This window comes from Penaeus chinensis, chromosome 41, assembly GCF_019202785.1.
Source record: "Penaeus chinensis breed Huanghai No. 1 chromosome 41, ASM1920278v2, whole genome shotgun sequence".
Classification (NCBI taxonomy): domain Eukaryota; kingdom Metazoa; phylum Arthropoda; class Malacostraca; order Decapoda; family Penaeidae; genus Penaeus; species Penaeus chinensis.
In genome coordinates, this window is record NC_061859.1 from 1,731,471 (window position 1) to 1,743,970 (window position 12,500).

Here is a 12,500-nt window from a genome sequence, read left to right on the forward strand (position 1 = left end):
ATATGCCTATTGATATGATGATGCTGTATATCACTGTCATCTTATATCTTGGTATATTTGGCATTACTTACCCAAATACTGAAACATAGAATGAGAAAAGGAAATAAAAGTGATAATAAAGTCATAAAGTAATAAAAATACTAATACCGAAAGGTTATGACTGTAATTACTAAAAAAAAAAAGTGGAAGACAGGGTGAATGGGAGACATTTTCCTTTTTGCGGATACGTATGGATACTTACGGACACTTACCGGACACTTACAGGACATCGGTAGTAATCAAGAGGGATTTTATAGCCTGTTATTGCGGGCAGGCTGGCCACACCGCGCCATGCCATACTGTCGTTCACGTCCAAGCGCCGTGACTTACGACTTATATCTGTATGACTTACGACGTGTTTGATTTACGTGGCGAATGGGTTTAAATGCGAGGTACGGAGTGCATGACTTACTGAAAATATGACTTACGGTCTGTGTGATTTAGGGTGGTCATGACCTACGGAATTATAGGATTTGCTGTGTATTTGGTTTACGAAATGTATGGTTTGTGATGTGTCTGGCGTGTGATGTTCATGACTAACGAAATGTATAACTTATGATATGTGTGACTGACGATGTGTATGGTTTTAGATACATTTGACTTACGACGCATGTGACTTGCGAATATGCATGTTTTACGTTCTATATGACTTAGAATGTTTATGACTTACGATGTGCATGTCCTGCGAAATACATGACTTGCGGAGAGTGTGACTTACGCTGCCGCCTCGGGCTCTGAAGACCCGTACTTAGGGCCTCTTTAGGGTCGTCTGCGCCGCCTCTTTAGGGTCGCCCATACCTCGTTTGTGCTGCGTTTTAAGGGGGGCCGGGGGGGGGGGGGGTCCCGCTCGAGATTTTAGGCATTCCCTCGTCTTCCTGTCAAGAATAATGGAATGATCGTGGCAGAAATAGACGGGGGAAGGGTCATTAGCCAGCCAATTAATTATGCACACAATGTCTTATCAGGGGAAGGCCAGAGGAGTCGAATATCGTTGCAAATTGTTATCATTATCTGAAAGGGTGAGGGACATCGTTGTTGATTTTATGTTTTGGAGTATTTTTGATAAGGTTATTATTGTTATTATCATATATCATTATGAAAATATTGTTATTAGTGTTGTAATTAGTCTTGTTATTGCTGTTGATATTATTATTGTTATTTTCAGTGTTAGTGTTAGTGCTAATGTTAATATTAGTATTTGGACTACCAGTGTTAGTATTATTATTAATATGCCTATTGATATGATGATGCTGTATATCACTGTCATCTTATATCTTGGTATATTTGGCATTACTTACCCAAATACTGAAACATAGAATGAGAAAAGGAAATAAAAGTGATAATAAAGTCATAAAGTAATAAAAATACTAATACCGAAAGGTTATGACTGTAATTACTAAAAAAAAAAAGTGGAAGACAGGGTGAATGGGAGACATTTTCCTTTTTGCGGATACGTATGGATACTTACGGACACTTACCGGACACTTACAGGACATCGGTAGTAATCAAGAGGGATTTTATAGCCTGTTATTGCGGGCAGGCTGGCCACACCGCGCCATGCCATACTGTCGTTCACGTCCAAGCGCCGTGACTTACGACTTATATCTGTATGACTTACGACGTGTTTGATTTACGTGGCGAATGGGTTTAAATGCGAGGTACGGAGTGCATGACTTACTGAAAATATGACTTACGGTCTGTGTGATTTAGGGTGGTCATGACCTACGGAATTATAGGATTTGCTGTGTATTTGGTTTACGAAATGTATGGTTTGTGATGTGTCTGGCGTGTGATGTTCATGACTAACGAAATGTATAACTTATGATATGTGTGACTGACGATGTGTATGGTTTTAGATACATTTGACTTACGACGCATGTGACTTGCGAATATGCATGTTTTACGTTCTATATGACTTAGAATGTTTATGACTTACGATGTGCATGTCCTGCGAAATACATGACTTGCGGAGAGTGTGACTTACGCTGCCGCCTCGGGCTCTGAAGACCCGTACTTAGGGCCTCTTTAGGGTCGTCTGCGCCGCCTCTTTAGGGTCGCCCATACCTCGTTTGTGCTGCGTTTTAAGGGGGGCCGGGGGGGGGGGGTCCCGCTCGAGATTTTAGGCGTTGGGTGTATGGAGTGGGGTGGGGGTGGGGGTGGGGGTGGGTTTTGGATGTGTGTGTCTGTGTCTGTGTCTGTGTGTATGTGTATGTATAGGTGCGTGCGTGCGTGTGTGTGTGTGTGTGTGTGTGTGTGTGTGTGTGTGTGTGTATGTGTGTGTATAGGTGCGTGTGCGTGCGCGCGCGCGCGTGTGAGTGTGTGTGTGTGTGTGTGTGTGTGTGTGTGTTTGTGTGTGTGTCTGTCTGTGTGTGTGTGTGTGTGTGTGTGTGTGTGTGTGTATGTATGTATGTGTGTGTGTGTCTACGTGTGTGTGTGTGTGTGTGCGTGTGTCTGTATGTTTGAGAGCGCGCATAGTGTAATCTTAAGCGTAATCACATATGTGTTTGAATGTACATGTGTCTGTGTTTGTTATAACGGTAAGTTGAAGAAGAATGGAGTGCGCGATCGCCCCCTTGCGTAATGGAGAGGTTTGTTATATATTCGAAGGCGGAGGTGAAGTGTTAGTCGAACTGAAGGAGGGGATTGCAAATACACTTGGTTGCCTTGCACGGCGTGTGTGCTCTCGATATCTTGTGTCAAGTGAATGTTTCTCTTCTGGAATCTCGTGAGTGTACATTTTTGTTTTTTTATTTATTTATTTAATGATTTATATATATATATATTTTTTGAGAGAGAGAGCGAGGGAGGGAGAGAGGGAGAGAGAGAGAGAGAGAGAGAGAGAGAGAGAGAGAGAGAGAGAGAGAGAGAGAGAGAGAGAGAGAGAGAGAGAAAGAGAGAGAGAGAGAGAGAGAGACAGAGAGAGAGAGAGACAGAGAGAGAGAGAGACAGAGAGAGAGATAGAGATAGAGAGAGAGAGAGAGAGAGAGAGAGAGAGAGAGGGAGAGAGAGAGAGAGAGAGAGAGAGAGAGAGAGAGAGAGAGAGAGAGAGAGAGAGAGAGACAGAGAGACAGAGAGAGAGAGAGACAGAGAGAGAGAGAGAGAGAGAGAGGTGTTACGTAACTTTGATTTCATGGTTGATTTCTTTTAGTGTGGTCTGCTTTGTCTTCTCTTGCCAAAGTTATTTTAGATTTATAAAGATGTTTCATTGCATTTATTTTGCTTCGGCCGTCAAGATATTTTACAGCATCTGTAAAGATGGTATTATATTTTTTCATACAATTCTTATACCCACATTGTTACATTAATAAAAATAGTTAACACCTTATAGTCCTATTTTACTTCGGAGCAAGCTGGTTAAAAAATACCTTCAATTATATTTTTGTGTGTATACAAATATACACACATATATATATACATAAATATATATATATATATACATATACATGTGTGTATATGTACACACACGCACACACACACTCACTCACTCACTCACTCACTCACTCACTCACTCACTCACTCACTCACTCACTCACTCACTCACTCACACACACACACACACACACACACACACACACACACACACATATATATGTGTGTGTATATATATATATATTTATTTATTTACTAATCCACATCAGCAACTATAAATGGGTGTTTGTTTTTACACTTACCAAGATTGTTGCAGATTTCGAAAAATACTTATATTAATAGCCTTTTCTGCTCAAGTTCACTCCAGAAACTGAGAGAAAAGTGTATTTTTTTTATAAATTCTTTTTCCATAACCTGACAAAATTGTTACAGAGAATTCTTTAGATATCTCAATTATGACCTGCTCAACACTAACAGCTTAGTGATGTTGGTTCACTCGTTCGCTCGTTGGCTCGTTGATTCGCTCGTTCGCTCGTTGATTCACTCGTTCGCTCGTTCGCTCGTTGATTCACTCGTTCGCTCGTTGGCACGTTGATTCACTCGTTCGCTCGTTGGCACGTTGATTCACTCGTTCGCTCGTTGGCACGTTGATTCGCTCGTTCGCTCGTTGGCACGTTGATTCACTCGTTCGCTCGTTGATTCACGAATCTGATCCGAGAGTTTCACGTCGCCGCAAACATTATCACCTCAGGTTGATATACGTACTATAGTCATTATTTATAAATGTTATTTATGCTTTTATTTCGTTTTTGTGTATTTTTTTATTCATGTATTTATTTACTTTTATTTATTTTGTTATTTTACTTTTTTTATTTATTCTATTTATTACCAAAACAGTCGTTATTAGACATCGGGGTGGAAGGAAGAGGCGGGGTGGGGGTAAGGGTGGGGGTGTGGGAGGGGGAGCTGTGTGTCAATGGCGGCCGCACAGCCTCGAAAAAAAAGCCCGTAAATATTTTCGCCAGTCATGTCGGCTGGTAATGACCCGGGCCGCGGCCGGAACACGAGCGCAGAACCTCACGCGAACCGGGCGATGTTCACGGGGAGGGAGGAGGGGGTGGGGGGAGAGAGGAGGTTTGGAAGGGGGAGGAGTGGTGGGGGTGAGTAGGGGGGAGGAGGGGGTGGGGGGAGGTTTGGAGTGGGTGGGAGGAGGGGGGGAAGAGAGGTGGGGGGGGAGGAGGGGGTGGGGGAGGAGATGTAGGGTGAGTAGGGGGGAGGGGAGTTGGGGAGGAGTAGGGGGAAGAGTAAGGGGGGTTTGTGTGCGGAAGAGGGTAAGAGAGGGTGAGGAAGGAGGGGAGGGGAGGGGGAAGGGGGGAGGGAGAAAGGAGTAGGGGGGAGGAGGGGGTGGGGGAGGAGATGTAGGGTGAGTAGGGGGGAGGGGAGTTGGGGAGGAGTAGGGGGAAGAGTAAGGGGGGTTTGTGTGCGGAAGAGGGTAAGAGAGGGTGAGGAAGGAGGGGAGGGGAGGGGGAAGGGGGGAGGGAGAAAGGAGTAGGGGGGAGGAGGGGGTGGGGGAGGAGATGTAGGGTGAGTAGGGGGGAGGGGAGTTGGGGAGGAGTAGGGGGAAGAGTAAGGGGGGTTTGTGTGCGGAAGAGGGTAAGAGAGGGTGAGGAAGGAGGGGAGGGGAGGGGGAAGGGGGGAGGGAGAAAGGAGTAGGGGGGAGGAGGGGGTGGGGGAGGAGATGTAGGCTGAGTAGGGGGGAGGGGAGTTGGGGAGGAGTAGGGGGAAGAGTAAGGGGGGTTTGTGTGCGGAAGAGGGTAAGAGAGGGTGAGGAAGGAGGGGAGGGGAGGGGGAAGGGGGGAGGGAGAAAGGAGTAGGGGGGAGGAGGGGGTGGGGGAGGAGATGTAGGGTGAGTAGGGGGGAGGGGAGTTGGGGAGGAGTAGGGGGAAGAGTAAGGGGGGTTTGTGTGCGGAAGAGGGTAAGAGAGGGTGAGGAAGGAGGGGAGGGGAGGGGGAAGGGGGGAGGGAGAAAGGAGTAGGGGGGAGGAGGGGGTGGGGGAGGAGATGTAGGGTGAGTAGGGGGGAGGGGAGTTGGGGAGGAGTAGGGGGAAGAGTAAGGGGGGTTTGTGTGCGGAAGAGGGTAAGAGAGGGTGAGGAAGGAGGGGAGGGGAGGGGGAAGGGGGGAGGGAGAAAGGAGTAGGGGGGAGGAGGGGGTGGGGGAGGAGATGTAGGCTGAGTAGGGGGGAGGGGAGTTGGGGAGGAGTAGGGGGAAGAGTAAGGGGGGTTTGTGTGCGGAAGAGGGTAAGAGAGGGTGAGGAAGGAGGGGAGGGGAGGGGGAAGGGGGGAGGGAGAAAGGAGTAGGGGGGAGGAGGGGGTGGGGGAGGAGATGTAGGGTGAGTAGGGGGGAGGGGAGTTGGGGAGGAGTAGGGGGAAGAGTAAGGGGGGTTTGTGTGCGGAAGAGGGTAAGAGAGGGTGAGGAAGGAGGGGAGGGGAGGGGGAAGGGGGGAGGGAGAAAGGAAGACATGGCAGAGGGTGGTGTAGGGGAGGCCGTTGAAAGGGGGGGGGGTGAGTAGGGGATTGGAATGGGGAAGATTGGGGAAGATTGTAAGAATGGAGAAGAACGGAGAAGGAGGAAGGAAGAAGGAGGGAGAAGGGAGAAGAGGGGACCGGCGGAGAAGGAGGGAAGGCGGGAAGAGAGGAAGGAAGGAAGAAAAGCGAGGAAGAGAAACAGGAAGAAGGAGAGAGAAAGTGAAACGAGAGCAGAGAAATAAACACACAAGACAGACGGGAACTTTTTTTTTCTTTCTTCTCATTACCGTTTTACAATTCTGTCTCGTAGACTCGCCTCTTCCTCTCCTTTTCTATTTTCTTCTCTTTCCTTCTCTCCTCTTCTCTCCTCTCCTCTCCTCTTCTCTTCTCTCGTTTCCTCTCCTCTTCCCTCCTCTCCTTTTCTGTTTTCTTCTCTTCCCTTCTCTCGTTTCCTCTCCCCTCCTCTTCTCTTCTCTCGTTTCCTCTCCTCTTCTCTTCTCTCCTTTTCTCTCCTCTCCTCTCCTCTTCTCTCTCTTTATCAATCTGTCTATCCATCTATCCATCTATCTGTCTGTCTGTTTCTAATTCTCTTTCTCTATCTTTCTCTTTCTTTCGCCATGTCCACTGAATGGAAGAGTGAAAAGGAGGAACGAACGAGAAAAGTAGGAAATAACAAGAAAGAAGAAGTAAAAAGAAAAAATAGGTAAGAGAAACGAAGGATAAGGAAAAGCAAAGGAAAGAGATAAGGAGACGAACGAAGGAAGAGGAAAAGAAAAGGAAAGGAAAGAGATGAGTAGAAGTATGAAGGAAAAGGCGAGAGATAAGAAGAACGAACGAAAGGGAAAATAAAAAGAAATGGATAAGAAGAACGAAGGAAGAGGAAAGGAAAATGAAAGAAAAGGAGATATATAAGGAAGAGGAAGGGAAAATTACAGAAAAGGAGAGAGATAAAGAGAAGGACGAAGGAAGAGGAAGGAAAAATGAAAGAAAAGGAGAGAAATGATAAAGAGAAACAAAGGAAGAGGAAGGGAAAATTAAAGAAAAGGAGAGAGATAAGGAAAAGGAAGGGAAAATGAAAGAAAAGGGAGAGAAAAAATGAAGAGAAACGAAGGAAGAGGAAGAAAAAATTCAAGAAAAGGAGAGAGATAAGGAAGAGGAAAGGGAAGGGAAATCAAAAGCATCCACCTGCGGCGCTAAAAGGAAACGGAAGAGGAAGAGGTGATGGGGGGGGGGGGGGTAAAGGGGTAGGAATGAGGGGGGGGGCGAGTTGAAGAGAGGAGTAGGGGTAAGAAAGGGAGGAGGGGGGGTGAGGAAGGAAGGAAGGAAGGGAGGCTTGGGTGCACATGCTGGTGATGGGGGGGAGGGGGGGGGAGAGGAGGGAAGGAAGGAGGAAGTAGTGACAGATATGCCTAAAGTACTAGGCTACTCTTCATCCTCCCGACCTTCCTCTTCCTTCTTTTTCTTTCTTCCTTCCTTTTTCTTCTCCCTTCCTTCTTCTCCTTCTCTTTCTTCCTTCCTTTTTCTTCTCCCTTCCTTTTTCTTCTTCCTACTCCTTCTTCTCTTTCTTCCTTCCTTTTTCTTCTCCTTTTTTCTCTTTCTTCCTTTTTCTTCTCCCTTCTTCTTCTTCTTCATCTTCTTCTCCTTCTTTTTCTTCTTCTTCTTCTATTTCTTCTACTTCTTCTTTTCTTCAATTCTTCTTCTGTATCTTCTTCTATTCTCCCTCTCATTCTCCACTTCCCCTCTTCCTCCGCCATCCGCTTCGGTTGCCGATGTTCGTCACCTTTTTTTTTTTTCTTTTTCTTTTTTTTTTCTCTTTTTTTTTTCTTTCTTTAACGAGTCTATTCTAAGGAAGTCACGTCGTCCGGCTTTGTACTCTACGCCGCCCGGGTCGCTACGAAAATATATTGATGTTTAGATATTTGAAAAATAAAAATATAGGTGTATGTTTTTTTTCGAGTGGATACGTGAGTAAAATCTTCGTCTTCTTCCTCTTGTGTTTCATCTTTTGACTTGTTTGTCTTTTTTTTTCTTCTTTTAAGTTATCCTCTTTTTCCTTTTTTTTTGGTTTTCTTTTTCGTTCTTTCTTTTCTTTTTTCTTCATCTCTTTTGTCTGTGTCTTTCGTTCCTACCCTATATCTCCATGTTATGCAATCGGGTCTTACATAAAATTAACGAATCATTAATTTTCAGCGTGGGATATACTCTTTAATAATCGTAAATACAACGAATGTGGACCTTTAATCATCACGCAATTACACCGCAGCTCGCAACAGGTATAAATGACATGACACTATTTACATTATTTACTCTATCGACAAAATATGATAAAAATGATCCGATTCTTCAAGTTAGAATCGACTTTCCATTCCATTGGTTTCGTCCCCCGCTCTCCATATGCTCCGTCTTTTGTCTCCGTTATACTGGTTAGGATTTATCATTCCGGCGTTTATTGTCGTTATTTGTGTAATATTATTTAGGGCCAAGTTTGGAGGTTCGTAGGGGAATGGGAGGCGGGGGGGAGGGGCGGGGGAGGAAGGCGGTCGGATCGGGGGTCCGGATCATCGTCATCGTCATCGTCATCGTCATCATCACCATCATCACCGCATCATCATCACCACCACCACCACCACCACCACCACCACCACCCCATCTTCATCACCACCACCCCATCACCACCAATCACCATCACCACCACCTCCAATACCACACCACTGTCACCACCACGTCCACCTTCACCCACCACCTCCACCATCACCACCACACCACCACCATTATCACCCCCACCCCCAGCACCCCCACCCCCAGCACCACCACCACCCTCCCCCGACCCACTCCACCCAAACATTCTCCCAACTCCCCTAAAAAAAAAAAAAAAAAAAAAAAAAAAAAAAAAAAAAAAAAAAAAAAAAACAGAAATAATTAAACAAATACCAATGCTTTTATCGCCGTATCGGTCAAGAATACGAGTTCCTGCGCCGCGTCACAGGATAGCGTCGAGGGCCCCGTCAGGCGTCCGGTCCGAGCGAGGCAAGCCATACAAACGTTAACGAGCATAAACGTCAAAACAACGTATGGGGACAGTCAACAGGGCGCTATGTTTCTGTGCGTTTTTTTTTTTTTTTTTTTTTTTTTCACTTCAGAGATTGGGGTTGTTTGTTTGTTTGTTTTTTTGAGTATTTATTATTGTTTTTATGTTTTGTGTGGTTTAGTTATTTTATTTGTTGATTTATCTGTCTTTGTCTATCTTTTTACTTATCTATATTATTCATCCATTTATTTATTCATTTGTTTATCTACTTATTTATTTATGTTTTTTTTATATCAACTTATTGATGCTGTCTAATTATGTAGAGCTTGATTGGTACTGTAATTGTGTATTATTGTATTGTAACGTTTGTATTTACTTGTTTATCTTTAATGATGTGGAAGAAGAAGAAGAAGAAGAAGAAGAAGAAGAAGAAGAAGAAGAAGAAGAAGAAGAAGAAGAAGAAGAAGAAAGAGGAGGAAAAAGAATAGGTAGATAAAAGAGAGGTAATAGAAGAAGAAGGAGGAAAAGAAGAAGAAGAAGAAGAAGAAGAAGAAGAAGAAGAGAGAAAATAATTAAGAGGAGGAAGAAAAGAAAAGTAATAAAATGAAGAAGGGAGCGAATTGAAATCCATGTGTGTCCTGTGCTCGTCGGAAGTCTTAAATTTCTCGTAAGCGATACCCGGGTCCTGTACCCTTCGCCCCCCCCTCCCCCCCCACTCCTATTCCCGGTTCCTCCCACCTTCAGCAAGGGGCAAGGGTATCAGACCTGATTTATGAGTATTTTTCATTATTTTATTATTTATTTATTTATTTATTTATTTTATTTTAGTTTTGTTGCGTAAAGAAATTGGTTTCTTCCTTTTATATGCTGTATGGTAATGGTAATGGTGATGGTGACTATGAGAAGAACGTTAATGATGGTGATAACGATAATGATTATAATGATAATGATTATGATAACGATAGTAATTGTCATCATCATATCATTTGGTAATTATTTGTCAGAGTTGATGAATAGTAATGATTTATCTTACTTCTTGTCACATAACAAAGTTCTTCATTATACTATTCTCATATTTTTATTCAGAAGTCACGTTACTCTAGTTTAGATATACAGGAAAATATCCATAGGTTAAAAAAAAGGCCTGTCTATCGGTACTATCAATCAGGACTTCCGGCGGAAAGACGTATTTCTTCAAATCGACCTTAATGCTAGAGGTAAAGCAAGGGTCGATTGGACATGGCCCGTGTTCATAATTGCAGAACAGTCTATATGTGGAACAATTTTGAAGTCTGGCGTAACGGGTCGCGTCTATGAGGTGGGCTTTTATGCGCATGTGTAAAGACCGCGAGGAGGTGGGTGTAGTGGTTGGTAGTGTTCTGTAAAATGGTGGAGTTTAGGCAGTTATTGAGAGTTTGTTGTGGTTATTCATTGAGTTTGGTCGTTGGTCGTATCGGTATTGGTGTTATTTTATTGTTGTTATGTTTGTTGTTTTCGGGAAAATCAAGATAACTGATAACGATGCGATTTGCTAAAAACTGAGGTTTAGGTCATTATGTATTAATAGTTATTGCAATCATAATTTTTCGGGATAGATAATCGCGCTATTAGAGGGTGTAATTCGACCTAAAAGACATAATGGTCCTCTTTGCTGATTAGAGATCTTAGAAAACGAGACGCAGACGCTAGTGAAAACGTCCAAACAAATCGTAAACATTAAGGATAACGTTTAAACGTCAAAACAACGTATAAACATGTATAAACATTGAACGCAACGTTAAACCACGTGTAGGTTATGAGTGTAAGTATAATAAAAAATATTTAAGTGCGTTGACATACAGCCGTTCGTTATATAAGAATTAAATATTGAAGGCATCATTTAAAAAAAAATGTGATGGTTTCCTACGTATCTTACATAATTAATATATACATGTATATTGTTAAAATTTTACCCCGATGTAAAATATATGTTGTAGATTTGTTACGCGGAAATAGTGCATAGGTTAGTCATCACCGAGGTATACAGATGATAGTTATAATTGAAAAGATTGTAAATAGATGAGGGTGAGAATGGTGATAATGATAAAGATAGTGACGTAATGATGATGATGATGACGAAATTACAGAGAATTATGATTATAATTACAATGATAATAAAGATAACAGAAATAGTAATGATGATACCAATGACACTAATGACCGTGATAAGAAGATTGGCAATGATAATTAGAACATTAAAAGAAAAACAAAACAAACATCGGCAACACCAATAAAATAAAAGACAAGACTAACAGTAACATTAACTTCAGGGGGAAAAAAAATAGGCTAAAAATAGCAACAAATCACCCACGGGAAGCCAGAGCCGACGATGCAAATTTTCCTCAAGAGTCTCCGTCACCTGCTCCCCCGAGTCGAAACATTGTGATAAAACGAATTAAAAAGAGAGAAAAATACGAAGAAAACCAGGATGGACTTCTCGCTGGTGGTGGTCGCTTGTCGGAGTGCAAAATGTCTCGATTTCTTGTTCAAATTATGCAAGGATACATGGGTACTTGGGTGGGGGGTGGGGGTGGGTAATTGGGTGGGGAGGGGAAGGGAGAAGTGGGTAGGTGGGAGGAGAGGGGAGAGGAGGGGGAAGGAGTATCTGTTTGTGATTGTGAGGTATGAGTGTGTACGAGTTTTTTTTTATATATAAGTTGATGATGAGGAATTTTGTCGAGTTGTTAGTATGAGGGAGCGTTTTTTTTTTCTTTCTTTCTTTCTTTTTTTCTTTTTTCTTTTTCTTTTCTTTTTCTTTTGAGGGAAGAGTGAGTCTAAGGGGGGGGGGGGGGTCGTCTCATTGATTAAACGCGCTGTGGAATCGATTGAAGTGTTAAAAAAAAGACAATGAGGACCCAGTGTCTAGGGAGAAAGGAGTAGACAGACAAACAGAGCGAATAAGGATATAAAAACGGAATCAGAAATACGAAGAATGAATCAGTAACGGGCAACTTGAGGATTGAGCTGAGGTGTGGGGCGGGGAGGAGAGGGGAGAGGGGGGCGGAGTAGGGAAGAGGGGAGAGGGGGGCGCAGTAGGAGGGGAGGGGAGAGGAGGGCGGGGTAAGGGGGAGGGGGTGTCCGTGCGTCCGTGCGTCCGTGTGCGAAGGTGTTGCTCTCCCTCAAGGTGGTAGTGTTGTGTTGACCACCGCGCTGAGGATACCGGGGGACCTGCACTCTCCGTCTCTCTCGCTCACACTCACACCCGATCTCGCGGGGGCCTTGTGCAACGTGCCAGGGGAGGGCCAGTGTTGGTGGGCGTGTTGTGATGTGATGTGGCGTGAGGTGTGGGTTTGATGTGCGCGGGTGTTGGAACCTTGGTGACGTGACGTGTGAGGTTTATTGTGTTTTGTGTGTGTGAAGATGAGCGAGGAGAAATAAGTGGCTTTGCGTGCTTTCTTCCTTCAACCAGAGTGCCTGTCGGATTTATTTTTTTTCGAGTGTGTCTTACGTGGTTTGTAGAGTAGCATGCGCCTCGATTCGGTCGGCGCTGGCGTGGCGAG

General features: G+C 44.0%; 1 protein-coding gene across 1 annotated transcript in view; it reads left to right on the forward strand.

Moving 5' to 3' along the window:
* Positions 1 to 12,500, forward strand: part of LOC125047509 (protein prickle-like) — a 384,484-nt gene that overhangs the window by 138,999 nt on the left and 232,985 nt on the right. The window lies entirely within an intron of this gene.